The sequence below is a fragment of the Cololabis saira genome, chromosome 8 (assembly GCF_033807715.1).
Source record: "Cololabis saira isolate AMF1-May2022 chromosome 8, fColSai1.1, whole genome shotgun sequence".
NCBI lineage: Eukaryota > Metazoa > Chordata > Actinopteri > Beloniformes > Belonidae > Cololabis > Cololabis saira.
In genome coordinates this window covers 43702213-43725733 of record NC_084594.1, presented here as the reverse complement: position 1 = coordinate 43725733, position 23521 = coordinate 43702213, and the positions used below count along the sequence as shown (strand labels likewise).

Here is a 23521-nt window from a genome sequence, read left to right as displayed (position 1 = left end):
GGGGCTTGAAAATCCCCACTTGTTCAAAGTGGGGAATGACGAAAAAAGTTTGAGAACCACTGGATTAGACTATAATAAAGAGGAAGTAGACGCTGCTTAGAAGCAGCCTGGAATTGTTCTGGCCCAAACGGGAAATAAAGTTGTAACAGAAACATTTTGCTTTGTCTCACTGGTTTTATACCTTCCCATCAGTACTGGAGTTGTAAAAAGAAATCAGGGGGGATGTTGGATTTGATCATATGGGGACAGATAATTTGTGCTGATTACATATAATATAAAATATTACAAATAATAGCAGTGACCAAAACACCTGCAGAAATACTGCAGGAATGACATAGCAGCAGTTAAATGCAGCCTTCTGTAAGCTTTAAATATCCACTGGGCTTACATCAAATACATCCATCCATCCATCCATCCATTATCTATACCCGCTTTATCCCTTGCAGGGTCACGGGGGTCTGCTGGAGCCTATCCCAGCTATTTTCAGGAGAGAGGCAGGGGTTACACCCTGGACAGGTCACCAGTCCATCACAGGGACACATATACAGACAAACAACCAGACACACTCACACTCACACCTACGGGCAATTTTAGAATCACCAATTAACCTAGCATGCATGTTTTTGGACTGTGGGAGGAAGCTGGAGTACCCGGAGGAAACCCACGCAAGCACATCAAAACACAACAATAAAAACAGTTTTCTGAACTTATCAATATGACTCTGTCCTTCACAGGATAAGTAAAATGGATCACTGCAAAAACTCACAATCTTAACAAGAATATTTGTCTTATTTCTAGTTAAAATGTCTCATTTTAGTAAAAAAAATCTCATTACACTTAAAACAAGACTCATCACTGGAAAAAACAACAATTTTCACCTGTTTCAAGTAGATTTTCACTTAAAATAAGTAGAAAAATCTGCCAGTGGAACAAGATTTTTTTGCTTGTAATAAGAAGATAAATCTTGTCCCACTGGCAGATTTTTCTACTAATTTCAAGTGAAAATTTACCTGAAACAGGTGAAAATGGTCACATTTTTCTGGTGTTATTTTTCTGGTGATGACTCTAAATGTTGAAATAGCAGTAAAACCATATTCATTGATGAAATGACATAAGGGATGGAAAGGAGGGATGGCAGTTTTACAGGGGGGATGATTTGGACCGTTTTTAATTCATGCCATCCCCCCTCATCCCCTCTCAACTCCACTACTGGTTCCGGTGCCGTGGAGCAGGGGTCGGCAACCCAACATGTTGAAAGAGCCATATTGGACCAAAAACACAACAAACAAATATGTCTGGAGCCGCAAAAAATTAAAAGTCTTGTATAAGCCTTAGAATGAAAGCAAACACATGCTGCATGTTTCTATAGTAGTTATTACTGGGGGAAGATTTTTTTTTTCATTATTCGAAAAAAGTCGAAATGTTGAGAAAAAAGTCGAAATGTCGAGAAAAAAGTCAAAGTTTCGAGAAAAAAGTCGAAATGTCAAGATTAATGTTGAAGTACAATCTTGAGAAAAAGTCGAAATGTCGAGAAAAAAGTTGAAATGTCGAGAAAAAAGTAAACATTTTGATAAAAAAGTCAAGATTTGGAGAAAAAAGTCAAAATGTCGAGATTAAAAAGGAAAGGAAAAAGGAAGAAAAAAGAGGGAAAAAAGAAGAAAAAGAAAAAATAGAAGAAAAAAAAGAAAAAAAGGAAAAAAAGAAGACAAAAAGAAAAAAAGGAAAAAAAAAGACATTTTTGAAAAAGCTCCAGAAGCCACTAGTGCGGCGCTAGAGAGCGGCATGCGGCTCTAGAGCCGCGGGTTTCCAGCAGCGTATCAGTGATTTTTATCAGAGTGGGAGCTCTCTGTGATTCCTCCTATCTCTGCTCCTCCCGGCCCCTGCCATTGGCTCCTCCGCGCTGCCTCCGCCCTCCCTCCGCCCTCCGCCGCAGCATGTAGTCCCGCCCAGAACCAGAGCTGCTGCCGGACTCGGAGGAAGACGGGCGGCTCGTCGTGCGCGACCCTCTCACACACACCGAGCTTTACCGATCCACCAGGATAAACCCAGCCGGGACTGAGCGGAACCCGCAGAGACCACATTTCTCCGCCGCGGTGAGTGATGCGACGGTCCGGCTCCGAGATGAGCCCGGTGATCTGACCGGTGATCTGTGTGTGTGTGTGTGTGTGTGTGTGTGTGTGTGTGTGTGTGTGTGTGTGTGTGTGTGTGTGTGTGTGTGTGTGTGTGTGTGTGTGTGTGTGTGTGTGTGTGAATAGAGATGCGACATGACGCGCCGCGGCTTCCCCGTCCTTCCTGTGCAGACACGGAGACAGATGTTTCTGCTACATGTTGCAATAACTCCAGAGGACTGAGAAACCAAGGCCTGTCACGATCACATCTCCCTAAAACCTGGAGAAACTACTGAAGAAGAGCAGAGCCTCTTCACATACAGGACTGTCTCAGAAAATTAGAATATTGTGATAAAGTCCTTTATTTTCTGTAATGCAAAAATGTCATACATTCTGGATTCATTACAAATCAACTGAAATATTGCAAGCCTTTTATTATTTTAATATTGCTGATCATGGTTTACAGCTTAAGAAAACTCAAATATCCTATCTCAAAAAATTAGAATATTCTGGGAATCTTAATCTTAAACTGTAAGCCATAATCAGCAATATTAAAATAATAAAAGGCTTGCAATATTTCAGTTGATTTGTAATGAATCCAGAATGTATGACATTTTTGTTTTTTTAATTGCATTACAGAAAATAAAGAACTTTATCACAATATTCTAATTTTCTGAGACAGTCCTGTATAATGCTCTTTATGTTAATAAAAATACATGGATAACATTTAAAATCCCTATCATCATCATTATTATTACTCTTATTATTACTATTATTAATAATAATGTCTTAAAGACAAGAAACATGGTTAAGAGATAAGATAAGATTGTCCTTTTTTTTTCCCTCAGGGAAATTCCCTTTGTGCAACAGCCGTTACACACAACACACACATGCAGGGAAAGAAGGATAAAACAGTAAAAAATATATCATTACAAAATATAAACAGTATATACATTGGAATGAAAACTAAAAAGTACGAGAAAAGAAAGAAAAACTGTGCAAAAAAAGAACAAACTTGCGTTCCAATAAAAAGTAAGTTTAATTAAAAGGTTATAATAAAGGTTATAATATTACTGAATGATAATCTGATAGAGCCTCATGTTATTTCTATTAGGGGGAAATGGCAGAGCTTTGTGTTATAGAAGTGTCAGAATAACTTTTTGGTGTGTGTTTAATGGCGGTCCTGGTGTGGACCTGCTCCTCTGCCGGATCAGTCCCCCCCCACCCCCCCACCCGTCACAGCTCCGGTGATGGATGGCCGTGTCACCCGGGAGGATGCCAAGGTCACACAGGTGTTCAGGTGGGAGGGCATCAGGTCGCACACGGCCGCTGCCATCTTGAAATGAATTTGAAACCACCACCGGTTGTTCATTTCCTCCCTGTAAAGCTAAAACAGCCACGCTGACGTAGCACAAGGTCACCGCGACCTTCCCGTGGCCACCACCTGGGTTTGTAATTCAGGGGGATAGTACTCTACGTTGAGTGTTGTGACCTCCCCACATTGACCCCGTGACCTCAACACGGCGCTTACACAACACACGGGCCGGGACTCTGTCGTTACTCACAACACTGCACCTGGAGACGGTTGGAAAGATAAGACCCAGCGTTGGAGCTCGTCCCTCACCGAGCCTGAGTCTTTGGAAAGAGCAGGAAGTTAATGGTTTGAGGTTTATTGCCTTGTTCGTCTGCTGGTTGATTATTACCGTGCAAACCTCACCAGTGGGAGTGTCACAAGTTGCTGATTAATCCACACGCTGTCCTGAACATCCGCAAGTCTGTGTGATTTATTTTGGTCCGGTCCCCTGGGAGAATCTTTATTTAAACACGGTTTTGTGTAATAAAAGCTGTCAGAACTTCTCACTGACCTCCCACAAGTCTCACACTGGCTGAGATAAAGACAGCAGTGAAAGCAGAAGTGGTTAGTGCCGCCGGTGAGTGATGGAGATCTGGCTGCTGCGCGGGTATTAAATCAGCCTGGATTACTACGTACAGCTGGACGTGTTACACGGATTAGTGCGTTGGTAAAACGTGAGAGCTGCTGCTCTGTGAGTGAGTGAGGAGTTGTTGCGGGGACGAGCGTCAGCGGGGAACCCTCGCTGGAGAGATGGAGCCTGTAATTAAAAGCAGAGCTGACAGGCAGCCTGGTTTTCACCTCTGAGCTACTCCTTCTACTCCGTCTGCCCAATCTGCCCGATCTGCAGTCACATCAGAGTCACATCAGAGTCAGACATCCAAAGAACCTGCGGTACATCAACATCTGTCGGCAACAACAGATGTTCATCGTCTATGTTAAATTGTAGAATCAAATAATAGCAGTGACCAAAACACCTGCAGAAATACTGCAGGAATGACATAGCAGCAGTTAAATGCAGCCTTCTGTAAGCTTTAAATATCCACTGGGCTTACATCAAATACATCAAAACACAACAATAAAAAACACTTTTCTGAACTTATCAATATGGTTTTGTCCTTCACAGGATAAGTAACATGGATCACTGCAAAAACTCACAATCTTAACAAGAATATTTGTCTTATTACTAGTTAAAATGTCTCATTTTAGTAAAAAAAATCTCATTACACTTAAAACAAGACTCATCCCTGGAAAAAACAACAATTTTCACCTGTTTCAAGTAGATTTTCACTTGAAATAAGTAGAAAAATCTGCCAGTGGAACAAGATTTTTTTTGCTTGTAATGAGAAGATAAATCTTGTCCCACTGGCAGATTTTTCTACTTATTTCAAGTGAAAATTTACCTGAAACAGGTGAAAATTGTCACATTTTTCTGGTGTTATTTTTCTGGTGATGACTCTAAATGTTGAAATAGCAGTAAAACCACATTCATTGATGAAATGACATAATGGATGGAAAGGAGGGATGGCAGTTTTACAGGGGGATGATTTGGACCGTTTTTATTTCAGGGGGGGATGCCATCCCCCCACAACTCCAGTACTGCTTCCGATGCCGTGGAGTATAAAATGTTTCTATTTTCCAGCAGCGTATCAGTGATTTGTATCAGAGTGGGACGGCTCGACGGCAGTGAAAGCAGACAACAGATGTTCGTCCTCTACGTTAAATTGTAGAAAGTAAATTGAATGAGACATAAGCAATGCAGCAGATAACTTATTAAGGAAGGTGGCGTCATTCGTGAGTGTATGAAACAACGATGGGCAGCAGAGGATGCTGGGTAATGGTTTACTCCTGATGTTTGGACAACAAACATCTGCTTTCACCAAAGAACCCACATCCCAACTCCTGGGTCCGAGCCCAGAAGAGGATCATTATTAAAGCTCGCACGAAAAGGAAGGTTATTATTTCTTTGTTGCAACGATGCTGCTTATATATGAATCAATAAATCTTACACCGTTGGAAAGCTTGTCTACTTCCCTTTTTATAAACTGTGACACATTTGTGGGAGGAGCATAGTGGAGCATGTGGACTGCACCCATGGAAGAGGAACAAATGTTCTCTTGTATCGCTGGATTCAGCTCCTCTAGTCCTGGTTTCAGCTCTGAAACATGGCGGATATTTCTTATTTTTTAGTGAATAAAATCAATATTTTGAGTTAGTTTCTGCATAAAAATGCGTTTTGATTACATTTCTAGCGAGAAATATATATTTTACTTTCATAATATTCACTCAGTGAATGTACATAATCAGTCGTTTGCTTGTTGTTGCGAAGATCACACCAGAATAAAGGTGATTTATGGTTCCGCGTTACACCAACGCAGAGCCTACGGCGTAGGTTACGCGTCAATTTAACGTGGAACCATAAATCAGCTCCGGAGCAGGCAGTCAGAAATCCCGAAATTTTTGGAGCAAATTTCTTAACAGGCGTAGCTACAACTGTTAGATTTCATCTATTAAACCAACATTTATCTTCCTAAATGATTTATTTCAGCCAGAGGTAATTCTCCACAGAGCTGCAGGTTTCTCCCCAGGACGACGACGCAGGTTGACCTGGCCGTGAGCTGCTGCTGCTGCTGCTGCTCCCCGGGGCCGGCGGCTCTTCTCATCCCCAAAAACATCAGATCAAATTTCTTAACAGGCGTTATTTGGATAAACTGAGCCCAGGTTGGGGATCTTAATGGTTACTTTTACGCCTGAAAAAATATTAAAACTTAATAAAGTGGCATATTAACAACGCTACAGCAAAATTAAAACAGCTTTTGGCTCTCAGCTTCCTGATTAGTGGTGGTGCTGAAAGTAGGAGTAGTGGGAGTATTGGGACAGGGACCTGGGAAGATTTCAAGCACCCTAAAATCTGTGGCTTCTTTTTTAGGGGTAGTGGTAGAAAGTAGGGCGTGTATTGGGATTGGCCCTTTTGTGTGTGTTGTCTGTGCGTGGTCCCTGTCTGGTTTCCTCGTGTCCAGCTGGGACTGAACCCGGTCTGGGTCCTGGATCTCCAAGATCAGGTGGATCTCCGCCCACTCCCGCCGTGACATCACCGTTGTTGTGGTCCTGACCCGTGTGTACCTGGACAGTTCTGTAACCGAGCCTTGAATCAGAACCTGATCTGTCCGGACACAGACCCCGCGTCTCCTCTGGTCCAGAACTTCCTAAGTGTCGGATGACCCAACGGCTGTTTCCTCAGCTGCTGGGGGGATGAAGGGATGAATCAGGGGAACTTCTGCTCAGGAGGAGGAGAAGTGAGCAGAAGTGTGCACTAGGGATGGGCGGTATGGACTAAAAAATGTATCACCATCATTTCTGACATTTATCCTGATAACGATAGAAATGACGATTAAAAAAAATACCAATTCAACTCCACCTTTGTAACTATAAATCTATCACCACATTCAGTCTTTGGAGCCAAATCACTGCTGTAAAAGATACTAAATGCTACTAAACTACACCAATTGAATTAATAAAAAACAATTAAATTCGAACAACTTTACTGCAAAACTGTAATGACTCAAATGAAACACGTTTTAAATGTAAGAACAGATTCAACATTTATTCAAACTGTTTGGCTTAAACAGTGGGATAACAGTGCAAACAGCAAAAGTATCATTATCCTTCATGTTTTCTTAGCTTATAAAATCACAAAGTAGAAAAAATACATCCTCGGTGGCCGGGCACCGGGGGTGGATGAGATTCGCCCTGAGTACCTCAAGTCTCTGGATGTCGTAGGGCTGTCTTGGCTGACACGCCTGTGCGACATTGCATGGAGGAAGGGGACAGTACCGCTGGGGTGGCAAACCGGGGTGGTGGTCCCTCTGTTTAAAAAGGGGGACCGGAGAGTGTGTTCCAACTACAGGGGGATCACACTTCTCAGCCTCCCGGGGAAAGTCTACGCCAGGGTACTGGAGAGGAGATTACGGCCGATAGTTGAACCTCGGATTCAGGAGGAACAATGCGGTTTTCGTCCCGGTCGTGGAACACTGGACCAGCTCTATACCCTCCGCAGGGTGCTCGAGGGTTCATGGGAATTTGCCCAACCAGTCTACATGTGTTTTGTGGATCTGGAGAAGGCATTTGACCGTGTCCCTCGTGCCATTCTGTGGGGGGTGCTGAGTGAGTATGGAGTCCGGGGCCCTCTACTAAGGGCTGTCCGGTCTCTGTATGATCGAAGCAGGAGTCTGGTTCGCATTGCCGGCAGTAAGTCAGACTTGTTCCCGGTGCATGTTGGACTCCGGCAGGGCTGCCCTTTGTCACCGGTCCTGTTCATAATTTTTATGGACAGGATTTCTAGGCGCAGCCAGGGGCCGGAGGGGATCCGGTTTGGGAACCTCAGGATTTCATCTCTGCTTTTTGCAGATGATGTTGTCCTGTTGGCTTCATCAGACCGGGACCTCCAGCATGTGCTGGGGCGGTTTGCGGCCGAGTGCGACGCGGCAGGGATGAGAATCAGCACCTCCAAGACCGAGGCCATGGTTCTTGACCGGAAAAGGGTGGCATGCCTTCTCCGGGTGGGTGGAGAAGTCCTGCCTCAGGTGGAGGAGTTCAAGTATCTCGGGATCTTGTTCACGAGTGAGGGAACAATGGAGCGTGAGATTGACAGGCGGATCGGTGCAGCGTCCGCAGTAATGCGGTCGATGTACTGGACCGTCGTGGTAAAGAGGGAGCTGAGTCGAAAGGCGAAGCTCTCGATTTACCGGTCAATCTACGCTAGGGCTGAACGATATGGACAAAATTTCATATCTCGATATTCATGCCAGATATCTCGATATCGATACGATACGATATGACTTCGGTTCGGTGAAAACCAAGCATTTTTTCAGAAAAATAAAAACATCAGAAATCAAGAGTCCAGTTTTATTGATTAGAACTCACTGCCAGTCATGAACATTAACATAAAGTCACTCAATAATAAATAATAATCAAAATATTTTACTGTAGCTCCGCTTTAACGATAAATAACCAATGCAGTTAGAGTTAGAGTTCAGTACATGTTATTGATTATTGATTGGACGCTGCAGCTGAACGGACTGTCACAACATCACTGCAGTTTCATGACGGAGTGAAGACAGATTACAGATTAAACTCATGTTTCACTCCCAGGTTTCATATTTGATTTATTTTCTGTTTCAACAATTAAAAATCTAAAAATGTTAACTTTCAATCTGATGAACAAAAGAACCAGAAACAACTTTCTTAATTTATTACTGCGCATGTGCAATCCCCCCATTTGTCCAATCCTTGTTTTCAGTAAACGAATAGGAAATAGAGAAAAGAGTTTTCCACTCGCTGTTTTAATACCCAATTTCGATTTTCAAACACATCAATGAATTTTTTATTATCAAAACAAAAGATGGGGAACGGATTATTTTGGTTTATTTCTCTATTTTTATTTTGTAATTTCAAAACTGAAAAGGGATGTCCGACGTCGCAATTTTCACCAAGCACGACTTGCACAACACCTCGCTCTGGTCGACATCATCCTTTCTAAATCCAAAATACCTCCAAGTAATGGAGGATGATTTATGTTTTGGCACAAAATTAGATTCAGCACCGCTACCGGCCGCATTATCCTCCGCAATCATGTCTCTTTTCTTCCGTTTGGATTTCTCCGCTCTTCTCCGCTCTCATGTGTGTGGCTGTGCGCGTCTCAGTCACGTCTCCCTCCCTCCCTCCCTCCTATGTTTGTCATTGGTTGGCTTCAGCTGTCGATCAACAGCAAGCATGAAATAAGCTTTGTGGTTGGCTGGCCGTAGTGGTGCGTTCAAGAGCAATCTTAAAAGTAATGTTTATGGAGACTGCTCGCGCTGTACAAGCAGGGCGAGCGGAAATATATCGTTTATATCGTTGCTTTTCCGTTATTAATGTCTTGAATGTTCATATCTCGATATAGATACGATAACGGTATATCGTTCAGCCCTAATCTACGCCCCTACCCTCACCTATGGTCATGAACTTTGGGTAGTGACCGAAAGGACAAGATCGCGGATACAAGCGGCCGAGATGAGTTTCCTCCGCAGGGTGGCTGGACGCTCCCTTAGAGATAGGGTGAGGAGTTCGGTCACCCGGGAGGAGCTCGGAGTCGAGCCGCTACTCCTCCACATTGAGAGGAGTCAGCTGAGGTGGCTTGGGCATCTGTACCGGATGCCTCCTGGACGCCTCCCTAGGGAGGTGTTCCAGGCATGTCCCACCGGGAGGAGACCCCGGGGAAGACCCAGGACACGCTGGAGAGACTATGTCTCTCGGCTGGCCTGGGAACGCCTCGGACACCCCCCGGAAGAGCTGGAGGAGGTGTCTGGGGTGAGGGAAGTCTGGGCATCCCTGCTGAGGCTGCTGCCCCCGCGACCCGGTAACGGATAAGCGGGAGAAGATGAGTGAGAGTGAGTGAGAAAAAATACAACCTGATAAATAAAGAAACTGGACAAATAAATCAAAGTTCACTGAAAATAAAATCCTATCAGTGATGACCTCTTCTAATATAAATAAAATTAACCTGTGGTTTGAACATGCCACAAATTAGATACTGTTGCAATTTTTTTTTCGTAATAGTCAAACTGTATCAAAATGTAACAACCATTTCCTTCTGTTTTTGCAGACTCTGCACATAATAGATGATGTTTGCTCCTCGTCTCCCTTTATAAATCCAAACCAGTTCCAGATAACAGAGCTGGAGCCTCGTTTAACAACGAGCTCCTCGCTCTCAGATCCGCCTTCAAAAAAACACAAAAAAAACACAAAAACAAAATCGTTTTTGCCACGAGATGACAAATTCTTACCATGGGGAATTTTTTTGACGGTATATCGTGAACGGTAGAATATCACCCATTCCTAGTGTGCACACGTTCCTGCAGGGAACAGCCCGGAGCTCCCGGAGGATTCAGGTGTCAGTCATCCGTCATGCTGACGGCCAGCTGAGCTCACACACTCATCCTGGGGAGGCGGCGGTTGTTTAGCACTGATTCATACGCTGAAACACGGCGAGACGTGTCCTGATTCACGGTTTATGTGCTCAGGTCTCTGAGCCCGTTTCTCTGACCCGGATCCACCCGTTTTCGCTGACTCTGACTCTTGGATTACTCAACTCTGAAAGTTATCCCAGTGCACAGTACTGGAGTTGAGGGGGGATGAGGGGGGATGAGGGGGGATGGCATCCCCCCCTGAAATAAAAACGGTCCAAATCATCCCCCCTGTAAAACTGCCATCCCCCCTTTCCATCCATTATGTCATTTCATCAATGAATGTGGTTTTACTGCTATTTCAACATTTAGAGTCATCACCAGAAAAATAACTTATTTGACAATTTTCACCTGTTTCAAGTAAATTTTCGCTTGAAATAAGTAGGAAAATCTGCCAGTGGGACAAGATTTATCTTCTCATTACAAGCAAAAAAATCTTGTTCCACTGGCAGATTTTTCTACTTATTTCAAGTAAAAATCTACTGGAAACAGGTGAAAATTGTTGTTTTTTCCAGTGATGAGTCTTGTTTTAAGTGTAATGAGATTTTTTTACTAAAATGAGACATTTTAACTAGAAATAAGACAAATATTCTTGTTAAGATTGTGAGTTTTTGCAGTGATCCATGTTACTTATCCTGTGAAGGACAGAGTCATATTGATAAGTTCAGAAAACTGTTTTTTATTGTTGTGTTTTGATGTATTTGATGTAAGCCCAGTGGATATTTAAAGCTTACAGAAGGCTGCATTTAACTGCTGCTATGTCATTCCTGCAGTATTTCTGCAGCTGTTTTGGTCACTGCTATTATTTGTAATATATTATATTATTTGTAATCAGCACAAATTATCTGTCCCCATATGATAAAATCCACCATCCCCCCTGATTTTTTTTTTTACAACTCGAGTACTGCGTACACACATACCTACCACCTATACATATAAATACACTTACAAAGCTAATACCAAACATAATACCAGAGATTCAGTTCAATTGCCCCCTAAATCGTGATTATATACCATCATGTCTATACATATCCAGAGTATTGTTCTTAAATTCTTTTTTGAATTGCGCAATGACTCACATCCCAGCATCCTCCACTCCTGCAGGAGGGGGGGTGCTGGTCTGAGACGCTGCTCCACCAGCCGGTCTTAGGGACTAGAGGAAACCTGCTGCTGTGGTTGTGGTGAAGGGATAACACATCCCAGCCAGCGGTCAGTGCAGGGAGCCGCGTGGCCCAGACCTGGCCTGGCTGTGGGACTGCTGGTGTTCAGAGGGGGGGGGGCAGGCGGGAGATGCCCACCGGTGTGCAGCCAGAGATGAATGATGCTGCCGTCTCCTCTCGTACGTCCATTAGCAGATAAAGTGGCCCTTCAAAGAATATTGTAATTCCTTAAAAGCTCTCAGGCTAACGAGCAGGCGGTCCCAGGGGAAGGTCGCGCACGGGGGGTCACCTACGTGAGGGTGTGTCACTCACTCACTCACTCACTCACCCCCCGAATGGCTTATTTGCAGAATCAGTTGATGTACTGATCAGGACCAGACGGCTGCACGGTGTAGCGTCTGGGTTGCCACGACGACCTGCTGATCTGTATTTTCGATGACGACTGGCCGCTGGTCGTGGTGGTGCTGAAGAAACGGGTGTTGGGCGGAGGAGAGGAACAACACGGAGGTGTTCGGGCCTGGGCTGCAGGAACCTGACCCGGGGTATCAGGCCAGGGATTCAGTGATCCGTGGTGGTGCTCCGTTAATCATCTGTTGAGTCACATTTCACTGCTCTTCACTGCCCCGTTATTAAACTGAAGTAATGCCTCGGTAACTTTGTGAGGCAACTCAGTGTCGGTTCACAGGGGGGACCCCCGGATCCCTCCTCAGGTTTATACTGTTAGCAGGATTTATACCTCTGTGTTTAACTTAAGGCCACAATTCCTCTACCGACCACTAGAGTCTGGATCCAGACCTGCAGTTCCTCTACTGACCACTAGAGGATCCAACAGGGGTTTATGCACCACTTCAGTTAAAACCCTGTAAAGCAATACACTCATGTATAATTCCTGGTGGACTTGTGATTGGCAGTGGGCACAGCCAGTTACTGGCTGAGTGAAGCCACAGCCGGGTTGTGGGTTGGTCTAGGAGGGTCTAACCATGGACCGACTTCACGCAGCCAATATTTCTGATGTTGCCACGGAAACTTGGTTTGAAACAGGAAGTTGTGTTGGAACCGTCGGCTGGCAGCTCTGCGGCTCGTCCAGTCTGGACCAGAGGAGTCACGGTAGTGCTGGTCCCCTGGGACCTGCAGTCACATGGTGGGTCCTGGTCAACTACAACGGGTCTGACTGCAGTAGCTGCAGGTGAACTGACCACGGGTCTCAGTGGAGCTCTGCTGGTCCTGGTTTCAGTTCTAGTCCTGGTTTCAGTTCTAGTCCTGGTTTCAGGTCTGCTGGTCCCGGGCCCCTGTAAACTGTAATCTCTATCTGGGGTAAGGCTGCATGTCTCCACAGACAACAGCCCTCCGTTGTGGAAGCCAAATCTAACACCTCAGTACATTGAACCACCAGGTGAGCGACACCTGGTTGAGACTGAGACTTCAGCACGTCTCTGGAGGACCTGTGGACTTGACCTGTGGACTTGACCTGTGGTCCTCCATCAATAATCAATCAAACCCACCATGATTTATCAGCGAGCGCAGCGGCTGGGGGATTGTTTTACTCCCGTGTTCATGGCAGTAGTCCAGTGATCTGTGGGCAGGAGTCCCCCCCCTCTCTGCAGCAGCAGCGTCATCATGGGGGGTTTTGGTGGGGGGTCGACACGATGAAGCTTCACACGGAGCTGCAGAAGCGTGCGATGTCAAGTCAACTTTATTTATAAAGCACTTTAAAAACAGGACAGGCAAATGGAAGACAAAACACCATAAAGCACAGGGCACATAAATAAAACAATCATGATAAGTTAAGTGAATAAAAAGGATAGAATAGAAGATAAAAGAATAAAATAAAGAATAAAAGGATAAAATAAACTCAACTGTCTTGCTAGGTGTTAAAAGCCAAGGAGAAAAGGTGGATTTTGAGAAGAGATTTAAAAACAGACAGAGAGGAGGCCTGTTTGATTTGCTGAGGCAGGTTGTTCCAAAGTTTTGGAGCTGCAACAGCGAAGGCCCGGTCCCCTCTGAGCTTCCTCTTAGTTTCAGGCTCTCAGGTCAGCTGATCAGCTGACCTGAGAGAGTGACCAGGTATATAAGGGTGTAGAAGCTCAGAGAGGTACGGCGGCGACCATTCAAGGATTTAAAAGCAAATAAAAGAATGTTAAAATGAATCTGAGACTGTATGGGCAGCCAGTGAGATGATGATGGGCTCTTTTCTGTCCACGTGGAGCTCAAACCCTCGTCTGACGGTACCAGCCGTCCCTGCAACGAGAACCCAGTTACTGCTCAACTGGTGCCACGGCAACGTCATTGTCACGTTTCCACCTCTGACGTCCGGCTACAGGGCATTGCCAAACGCCGCTCCTGCAGTTAGAAAGATTATTATCTGGTATTCTCACTTGGTTAACCCGAGTGATTTGGTTAAGTTACTGCCGTCCTCGGTCGGTACTAGAACGTGATCTCCCTGGCAACGTGAGCGTCTAGCTGGCGTGTTACCTGGGGCCTGCAGACTCTGTCGGGGTGAAGCTGCTGAAGCTGCTGAAGCTTCTGTCTGAGGGACCAACGGCTCCATCAGTTCTCCACTCCTCCATGAACTGTAAGATTAGAGTCCACGTTGGTTGGAAATCTGGGCCTGAATGACGGGTAGTGATACCTGCTGCTCCGGTTCTGATCCTCCACTTTAAGACCCACCTGGAGACACCTGGAGACACCTGGACACACCTCTGTGACTACACCTGGACACACCTCTGGGACCACACCTGGAGACACCTGGACACACCTCTGGAACCACACCTGGACACACCTCTGTGACTACACCTGGACACACCTCTGGGACCACACATGGACACACCTCTGTGACCACACCTGGACACACCTCTGGGACCACACCTGGACACACCTCTGGGACCACACCTGGACACACTGGACACACCTCTGGAACCACACCTGGACACACCTCTGGGACCACACCTGGACACACCTCTGGGACCACACCTGGACACACCTCTGGGACTACACCTGGACACACTGGACACACCTCTGGAACCACACCTGGACACACCTCTGGAACCACACCTGGACACACCTCTGGGACCACACCTGGACACACCTCTGGGACCACACATGGACACACCTCTGGGACCACACATGGACACACCTCTGGGACCACACATGGACACACCTCTAGGACCACAACTGGACACACCTCTGGGACCACAACTGGACGCACCTCTGGGACCACACCTGGACGCACCTCTGGGACCACACCTCTGGGACCACACCTGGACACACCTGGACACACCTATGGGACCACACCTCTGGGACCACACCTGGACACACCTCTGGGACCACACCTGGACACACCTCTGGGACCACACCTGGACACACCTGTGGGACCACACCTGGACACACCTGTGGGACCACACCTGGACACACCTCTGGGACCACACCTGGACAACCCTCTGGGACCACACCTGGACACACTTTCAATTCAATTTTATTTATATAGCTTCTAATACAACAAAAAAATCGGCGTGCCTTCTGAGTGCGAGACCCGGGGGCTGACCTGGACACACTTCTGGGACCACACCTGGACATACCTTTGGGACCACACCTGGACATACCTCTGGGACCACACCTGGACACACCTGGACACACCTCTGGGACCACACCTGGACACACCTCTGGGACCACACCTCTGGGACCACACCTCTGGGACCACACCTGGACACACCTGGACACACCTCTGGGACCACACCTGGACACACCTCTGGGAACACACCTGGACACACCTCTGGGACCACACCTCTGGGACCACACCTGGATACACCTCTGGGACCACACCTGGACACACCTCTGGGACCACACCTGGACACACCTCTGGGACCACACTTGGACACAACTCTGGGACCACACCTGGACACACCTGGACATACCTCTGGGACCACACCTGGACACACCTCCGGGACCACACCTGGACACACCTCTGGGACCACACCTGGACACACTTTCAATTCAATTAAATTTTATTTATATAGCGTCTAATACAACAAAAGTTGTCTCTAGGTGCTTTCCAGAGACCCAGAACATGAACATAAACCCCTGAGCAATTAGTACATAAACAATGGCAGGTAAAAACTCCCCTAGTGGGAGAAAAATCTTAAGCCAAACAGTGGCAAGGAAAAACTCCCCTTTAGGAGGGAAGAAACCTTGAGCAGGACCAGGCTCATAAGGGGGGACCCTCCTGCCGAGGGCCAGTCTGGTGGGTCAGGGACGGCAGCAGCACAGCAGGCAGGTGGAAGCAGCAACGGGATGACCAGGGGTGGGGACCGCAGGCCAGCACGCAGCTCCCGAAGCTCCGGCCCAATCATCAAGTCCCAAGTTAGGTGCAGGGTCAGGGAAAGGTTGAAAAGGGGCAGGGCCAGGGAGAGGAGTCTTGATGGACAAACCTCCCCCGCCTGCCCGGGCCGTTACCCTGCCCCTCTTACTCCCACGCTGCAGGATCCGGTGTTTTGCATTCAGAGATTCTCTTCGCCACCGGCAGAGGATGCTGCAACGTGGACAAAAGAGAAAAAAGAGAAGAAAAGGGGGGGCCAGCACAAGAAACTACAGGAGCGACTCTAACACACTAGAGTTTACACTACCTAGAGATTTACCAACACTAACTAGAGGTTTACTAAACACTAACTATAGGCTTTACTAAACAGAAAGGTTTTAAATTTAGTTTTAAAGGTGGAGGTGGTGTCAGCCTCCTTAACCCAGATTGGAAGTTGGTTTCATAGTAATGGTGCTTGAAAGCAGAAAGCCCGCCCTCCAAATCTACATTTGGATACTCTAGGAACTACAAGTAAACCTGCACTCTGAGAACGGAGAGCTCTGACAGGAACATAAGGCACTATCAGGTCTTGCAAATAATGCGGACATAAGCCGTTTTGGGCTTTATATGCAAGTAATAAAACACACCTCTGGGATCACGCCTGGACACACCTCTGGGACCACGCCTTCCCAGGTGTCGATAGGTTTACCAACATCAAGACCGTGGTGTTTATTGTTATCGGCTGAAATGAAACCTCATTGTTGACTGAGGGTGTTGTTCAGTAAAGGTCGATTGATTCAACGTTGCTCTCCACCTTTTCTTCGTGGTCCTCTCTAAGATGCGTCAGTCTTTTTCCCCTCCGGCGCCACATGAGTAGTTGATCTCCGCCGGTTTCAAGGGTGTAGCTGTTTTTTAAACGTGTACCTTGTCCCCAGAGGGCGGCAGCCGAGAGGAGCCGGAGCTGTGGATGAAGCTGCAGCTCACTTCTGACTAATCTGTTGCCGCGGCAACGGGAGACGGCCGGGTATCTTCCGCCTCACTTAGCTTGATTGTCTCTGCATGTACGACACAGCACTCGCTCCGTCTCCATGACGCTCGTGCAGCTCATCCCCCTCGTGTCCCCGTCACCGCTCGCCTCAGCTGAAACGATTACACCATGTCTCTTTAAGTGTGAGCAGACGAAGATCAACTGGTTCTGTTCACCAGCTGCTCAACCGGTGCATCTCTGATTTATAAACTGTTAAATTTATACGATTTCAGTGAATTTATAGAAACCGCCTGCAACCATGCAAAGAAATGTTCACCCGGTTTAAGCTGACGGTGCACTTCTGTCACGAAAGATAAAAATAAGTTTCTCCCGGTTACTGCAGGTACTGATGCGTACATGTTCATCAGTGAGAATGTTTACACCGTATTCCTGTTATATCCAGGATTTTTTGACCTCTTTTATCAATACGGATAACTAATGGAGCTTTTCAACTAGCACCTACTCGGCTCTACTCATCTCAGCTCGGCTCGACTCAAGAGCGGTGCAGCTACTGCTGCTGTGACACGTCACTTCCTCCCAACGGCAGGAAGTGACGTATGCGCTCTTAATAGTACGTCCAAATTAATGCACACTACTGATATTTACTCAAAAGTGTGCCAAACCTAAGTATACTTTTTAGTATATACTGTTTAGTATGGCATTTCGGACGCACCGTTTGTGTTTGAATTCTGGTTTGACTTTCCCCTTTCCCATCTGCCCTGATTGTCTGCACCTGTGTCTCGTTAAGCTGTTAACTTGTGTATATCTGGTCTTGTCTTTCCCTGCTCCCTGCTGGTCCATACTGTTTCCTCTCTCCGTGTTTTCTTCGTCAGGTTTTGGTAGTTTTACTTTGTCACATTCAGGGGGGGGGCGTTTCCTCTGGCCTGGGTTGTCTTGGGAGGACTGTGGAAGGTGTGTTTGTGCATGTGAGAGACGTCAGCATGCTGCTGTAACTGCAGCTCCACTCCACCATTTCTGGCTGTGAGATGAACTCCGGCACCTGAACAAGGGCGTCTCTGTGGTGTGTTTGTGAAGTCCCTCCTGCTCTGCCACGTCTACAGACAGAGGTGTGCCAGCCCGCAGGAGAGGCGGCGGGGCGGGGGTTAAATAATTAAGTTATGCTCTCAGTAAACTCGGGTTTCAGCTGATCCCTGCAGTTGTTCCGCCGCCGTCGTCGTGTCGGAGTTGGAAACCTCCCCAGAAACGTTGGCTGTGGTGCGGTGACCTCTGAAGAACCTCCTGCTGTTTCCCTCCCTGCTGTGATGAGCCCCCCCACCTCCCCCTTACAGCAACACGTCCAACCACATGAGGAGAGGAGTTTGAGAGCTCGCTCTTGTCTTGTGTGGACCCGAATCCTCCTCGAGCTGGGAGTCATCACTGTGCGTCATCTGCCCTCCCTTCCCCCTCCTGCCCCTCCTGCCCCACATCTCCGGTGCGTGACTGCAGAAACGAGATGAACTCTGCTGTAATCGTGGGCTACGCCTGCTGCAGTTGCACCCCTGACGCCCCCCCCCCCCTCGTCCCCCCCAGCCGTGACTACCCCAGCCCCCCCCCCCCCGGGGGCGTGTTTCACCACCACTTGCGTCCCTCCCTCACATCTGTCCTCTGGGTCTATCCCAGTTTAGAATCAACATCAGCAGGCGGCTTTGTCTCCATGGCAACAGCTTGGCGTGCTGCAGGGAAGAAGAGCAGGACGACGCTGTCGGAGGTTGTCAAGCGCGATGAAGGAAGCCTTTGCCTCCACGGGTCCCCGGGCAGCCCGGGAAGTGCTGGATTGATCCGGCCACACTTTGCTTTTCTCTCTTTTCCTGCTTCAGTTGTCTAAATATCATCCAGTTCCCCCTCTCTCCCCTATGTGTGAGGAGCAGGGATTTCACCGGGCTCTTCCTCCCTTCCTCTGATCCCGACTGCGTCCTCGTCGGGATCACTCCGCGTGTGCGCGTCTTTATTTATTTATTTATTTAGCCTGCTTTATGTAATTCCAGGGTTCTCAGCCGCCTCCATCTGCTCCGCCAGTTGTTTTTCAGACAGCTGCATCAGCGGTGAGAGAGCAGCGAGCGGCTCTGCAGCAGCAGACCTTTGTCATGCCCGGGATAAAGCCGGCGCCGGGGGGGTGAAGCCCCCGTCTCCGGGGCTCCCCGCTGACAGCTGGCTCATTACCAAACAACCTTGAAGCTGATGTGCCACGAGCAGCTCAAGGTCGGGCCCAGGAAGCGGCTGGCCATTGGCCTGGGCTGCTCGTATTACGTGAGGAGGGCAGGATTTCTCCGTGACCCAGTTCTAAGCATCGACCTTGTGAGGGGTAACATGAGCCACATGTGGCCCCGGCCCTGGCTGTGAGCCGGCGGGGGCTCACCTGTGTCCTGCGTAGGCTCTGACAGCTGTCTGACGGTTGAAAACAAAGGAAGTGGGCTGATATCGGATCATACGTGCGTGTGCTGCAATGCATCTTCATCGAAAAAAAATGGAAAAATCCAGCCCTCCCCCTCTCTGATCCATCTCAGCGCAGCATAAATAACTGGGTCAGAAGTGAAGTTGAACCTCTGTTACTACAGATGACGTCATTGGATCATTTTGAAAAGGTCATAAAATGTAATTTATACTGTTGTTTGTCATCCCGTCTTTGGGGCTGATGGCTGATCTTTCATCACACGGTACTCCGGTACCCAGAAGAACAAAACTTAACCCTAACAAGTAGCAGCTGCGATCCTGAAGCCATCACTGGACTGGACGTCTCTCTCCCCCAGTCCACCACAGGACAGTTAGCTAGTTAGTTTCAATTTATTGTCCTTTCGGAAATTGTTTATGCATCTGTGGCAGTCAGAATACATGGTCAAAAAACAAAAAAACAGAACAATATACAAGACAATTCGACATAGAACGATTGAGTGCAGTATAAAACAACACTATATAACATAACTTAACACAATGAATATATGACTGTCTTAGAAAATTAGAATATTGTGATTTTCTGTAATGCAATTACAAAAACAAAAATGTAATACATTCTGGATTCATTACAAATCAACTGAAATATTGCAAGCCTTTTATTATTTTAATATTGCTGATCATGGCTTACAGCTTAAGAAAACTCAAATATCCTATCTCAAAAAAATTGAATATTCTGGTCTATTCTAATATTCTATACTGTAAGCCATAATCAGCAATATTAAAATAATAACGGGCAGCACGGTGGCTTGGTGGTTAGCACTGTTACCTCACAGCAAGAAGGTTCCCGGTTCCACTCCCAGGCCCAGCAGGGTCTTTCTGTGTGGAGTTTGCATGTTCTCCCCGTGCTTGCGTGGGTTTCCTCCGGGTACTCCGGTTTCCTCCCACAGTCCAAAAACATGCATATTAGGTTAATTGGTGATTCTAAAATTGCTCGTAGGTGTGAGTTTGAGTGTGCATGGTTGTTTGTATATATGTGTCCCTGTGATGGACTGGTGACCTGTCCAGGGTGTAACCCCTGCCTCTCGCCTGAAATGAGCTGGGATAGGCTCCAGCAGACCCCCGTGACCCTGCAAAGGATAAAGCGGGTATAGTATATAATGGATGGATGGATAAAATAATAAAAGGCTTGCAATATTTCAGTTGATTTGTAATGAATCCAGAATGTATGACATTTTTTTTTTTTTTTTAATTGCATTACAGAAAATAAAGAACTTTACCAAAATATTCTAATTTTCTGAGACAGTCCTGTAGAATCTTTGATCCTAAAGGGCTTCATACCAAACCTAGTGCATTATGAAATTAATAATGCATCTCTAATTTATTTAGCAGAGCTATACTAGAGGGTATAAAGATCTTTGGGCCCGGCAGGTCTGCAGAGGCGGTACCTGAACCTCCGTCCTGGTGGTAACAGCAAATATTCTGCATGGAGGGGATGAGATACATCACTGCAGATTCCCTCTGTAGCAGGGCGAGTGCTACGGAGCCCGACCGACAGGACAGAGAGGACACGGGGTGTCAGTGCAGAACTCCTTTATTTCCCAGTTTCACCAGACACGCGTGAACAAGCACCTTCTCCAACAGCCGCCCCCTTGCTGCTGTGCAGCCACGCCTTATGAAGCCAGGCAGGGTGGAGAGTAGGGCTGGGCGATATATCGAGGATAGCCGATGTATCTCGGCTTCTACTCTGTGCGATGTACAAAATGACTCTATCGTGCATATTCGAATATAAATTTTCACGCATTTTGCTTTTAGCCGCGGGCATTAAATTACAGGCTTTTCTCACTCTCTCGTCTCGTCTCTCCTTCTCTGAGACATAAAACAAGCGCACCCTGTTACACATGTCAGTCACGTGCTGTCGTGTGTGCATTATCATTGGCCCCCGACCAGCTGCTGCTGTCAGCGCTGCTGTCCGGGACGCCGCTCACTTCCCCGCTTTAACTTTTAAACTCGGCCTGTTTGCGCCGTGAGCCTATCTGCGCGGTTGCTACGCGCGGCGGACTCTTTTCATAGCTAACCGGCTTAGTAAAGACGGGAGGGGACGTTTTCTCCTCACACGACGCGAAAGGCTCTCTCCGAGCCGAGGAGCCGCTTAGCGCAACACGTGCAGCCGAGCCTTTAGGCTGATTTATGGTCCCGCGTTACACCAACGCAGAGCCTACGGCGTAAATGCGCATCGACGAATACCCTACTCCGTAGGTTCTGCGTCGATTTAACGCGGAACCATAATTCAGACTTTTCTCTCCCAGAACTGAGAAACGTCACCTAGTGTTGTTTAAATGTGGCCACATGAAATCAATCACTATCATTGAAACAAAGTCAAACAAGACTGTATGACGTCATATTTCTAACAATAAGTGAAAGTGAGGAGAGGAAAAGGAGGAGAGGATGAAACATTGCAGTCCCTGCACCTACAATTTAATATAAAGGTGCTCTAAGGGGCCCTGCTGCTCAGAGCAGCTCATCCTGGTAAAAACTGGTAAAACCACCTGGTTTTACCTGATAAAACCAGGACCAGAACATGTTCCTAGCAGATGTTCTTCAGACGGAAAGTCAGAGAGATGCAACGTGCACTTTCTATTTTGAAATTACACTTTTTATGTTTGTGCCACTCGCTGCTTAGTAACTGTTTAATAAATACAGTTTTGGTAAATTTCACTTATTCCCCCTTTTTGCATGAAAGTTTAAAATGAGCATATATTAATGCAGTATGAACAAGAATGTTTTAATGTAGACATATAGAATCATCATACTGGTGTGATTGTAGCATCAAAGTGTTAATTCAAGGCTAAGGCAAAATATCGAGATATATATCGTGTATCGTGACCTGGCCTAAAAATATCGAGATATTAATAAAAGGCCATATCGCCCAGCCCTAGTGGAGAGGTTGATGGGGCCCACCTGTCCCCAATCAACCTGAGTGGCTGCACCTCCACCCTGCCACACCCTCCCTTTCCCAGTCACACGGCATTCACAGAGCCGGGACAAACTGACTTGTTGTTGGCCTACAATGCCGCTAGACATGTCGACAATCTTACTGAGTTTGTTCTTATTACCTATCGACAGTGAAAAGAACCAAGCAATAAAACAAAAAGTGAGAATACTCTGAGAATATGAATGAACGGTACAAAAGAATCATAATGTCATGTTCCACTCTGAACTGTCGGAGCTTCCGCAGGAATATAGTCGTTGCAAACTTTTTTTATAGATTAGTATTAGAGTCCCATGACAGTTTCCTGTCAATCACTGTCCCTAGATATTAGTGTTCATTTACAACTTCAATTGGATCCCCGTTGATAACTGTCTGCTGATGTGTCCCTCCTTTTGTTCTAAAATCTAAAATAATTTCTTTTGTGTTCTTGGTGTTTAACTGAAGAAAACTAACCTTGCACCAGTTTACAAACTTATCCACACATTTACGATACTTTGTTTTATCGTTATTCGTGATCAAACCAACTATCAGAGTACACAGGACAGTCTTTGAACAGGAAGGTTTTGCTTTCCAAGAAATACCTGTGTGTCAAGATGTTTGTGCTCTGACGTAAAAGCTGGATTGTTTTCTTGCTGTCCTAAGTGCTTGTTGTGGCAGGGTGGAGAGGTTGATGGGACATCAGCATACCAGGGACCCCTTGCTGATGTCCAGCTCTGCCTTATAAGGCAGGCAGGGTGGAGAGAACCAGCCACTCAGGTGGATGGGACACGGGTGCGTGTGTCCCATCAACCTCTCCACCCTGCCACACTTGTTAATGTGTGATTAAGTTGATAATGAATGTTAGAGCAAGAGTCGTCGACGCTGTAGGAATGTGTTGAAAAAAAATCGATTTTCTGATTCTAAATCAATTCGTATGTCTAAAGATCCATTTCTTTAAAAAGAAAAAAAAAGTTTTTTTTCATCATTACATTACAACTTTTGGTATTTTTTTGTTTATGCCCAAAAAAGGAATGTTTTGTTGGACACGAGAATAACTGGTGCCATGTTTTTTGCCTTTAAATATGTTTTCAGTTATAATTGCATAAATTGTCTGTATTTCATTACTTTATAAACTGTCTTGGGGTTACATTTGCATAAAATGCTAAAAACCAAATTCTCAAAAATGTTAAACCGAAATAGACCGAAAATGGAAAAAATTAA

At 46.4% G+C, this 23521-nt stretch overlaps 1 protein-coding gene across 2 annotated transcripts in view; it reads left to right on the top strand.

Annotated features, from left to right (window-relative positions):
• The first annotated feature begins 1954 nt into the window (after window positions 1-1954).
• ndrg3a (ndrg family member 3a) overlaps window positions 1955-23521 on the top strand; it is a 57430-nt gene continuing 35863 nt past the window's right edge. For both annotated transcript variants that reach the window (XM_061728085.1, XM_061728084.1), the window contains exon 1: window positions 1955-2093. The gene's annotated coding sequence lies outside the window, so the exon portion shown is untranslated. The remainder of the gene's footprint in view (window positions 2094-23521) is intronic.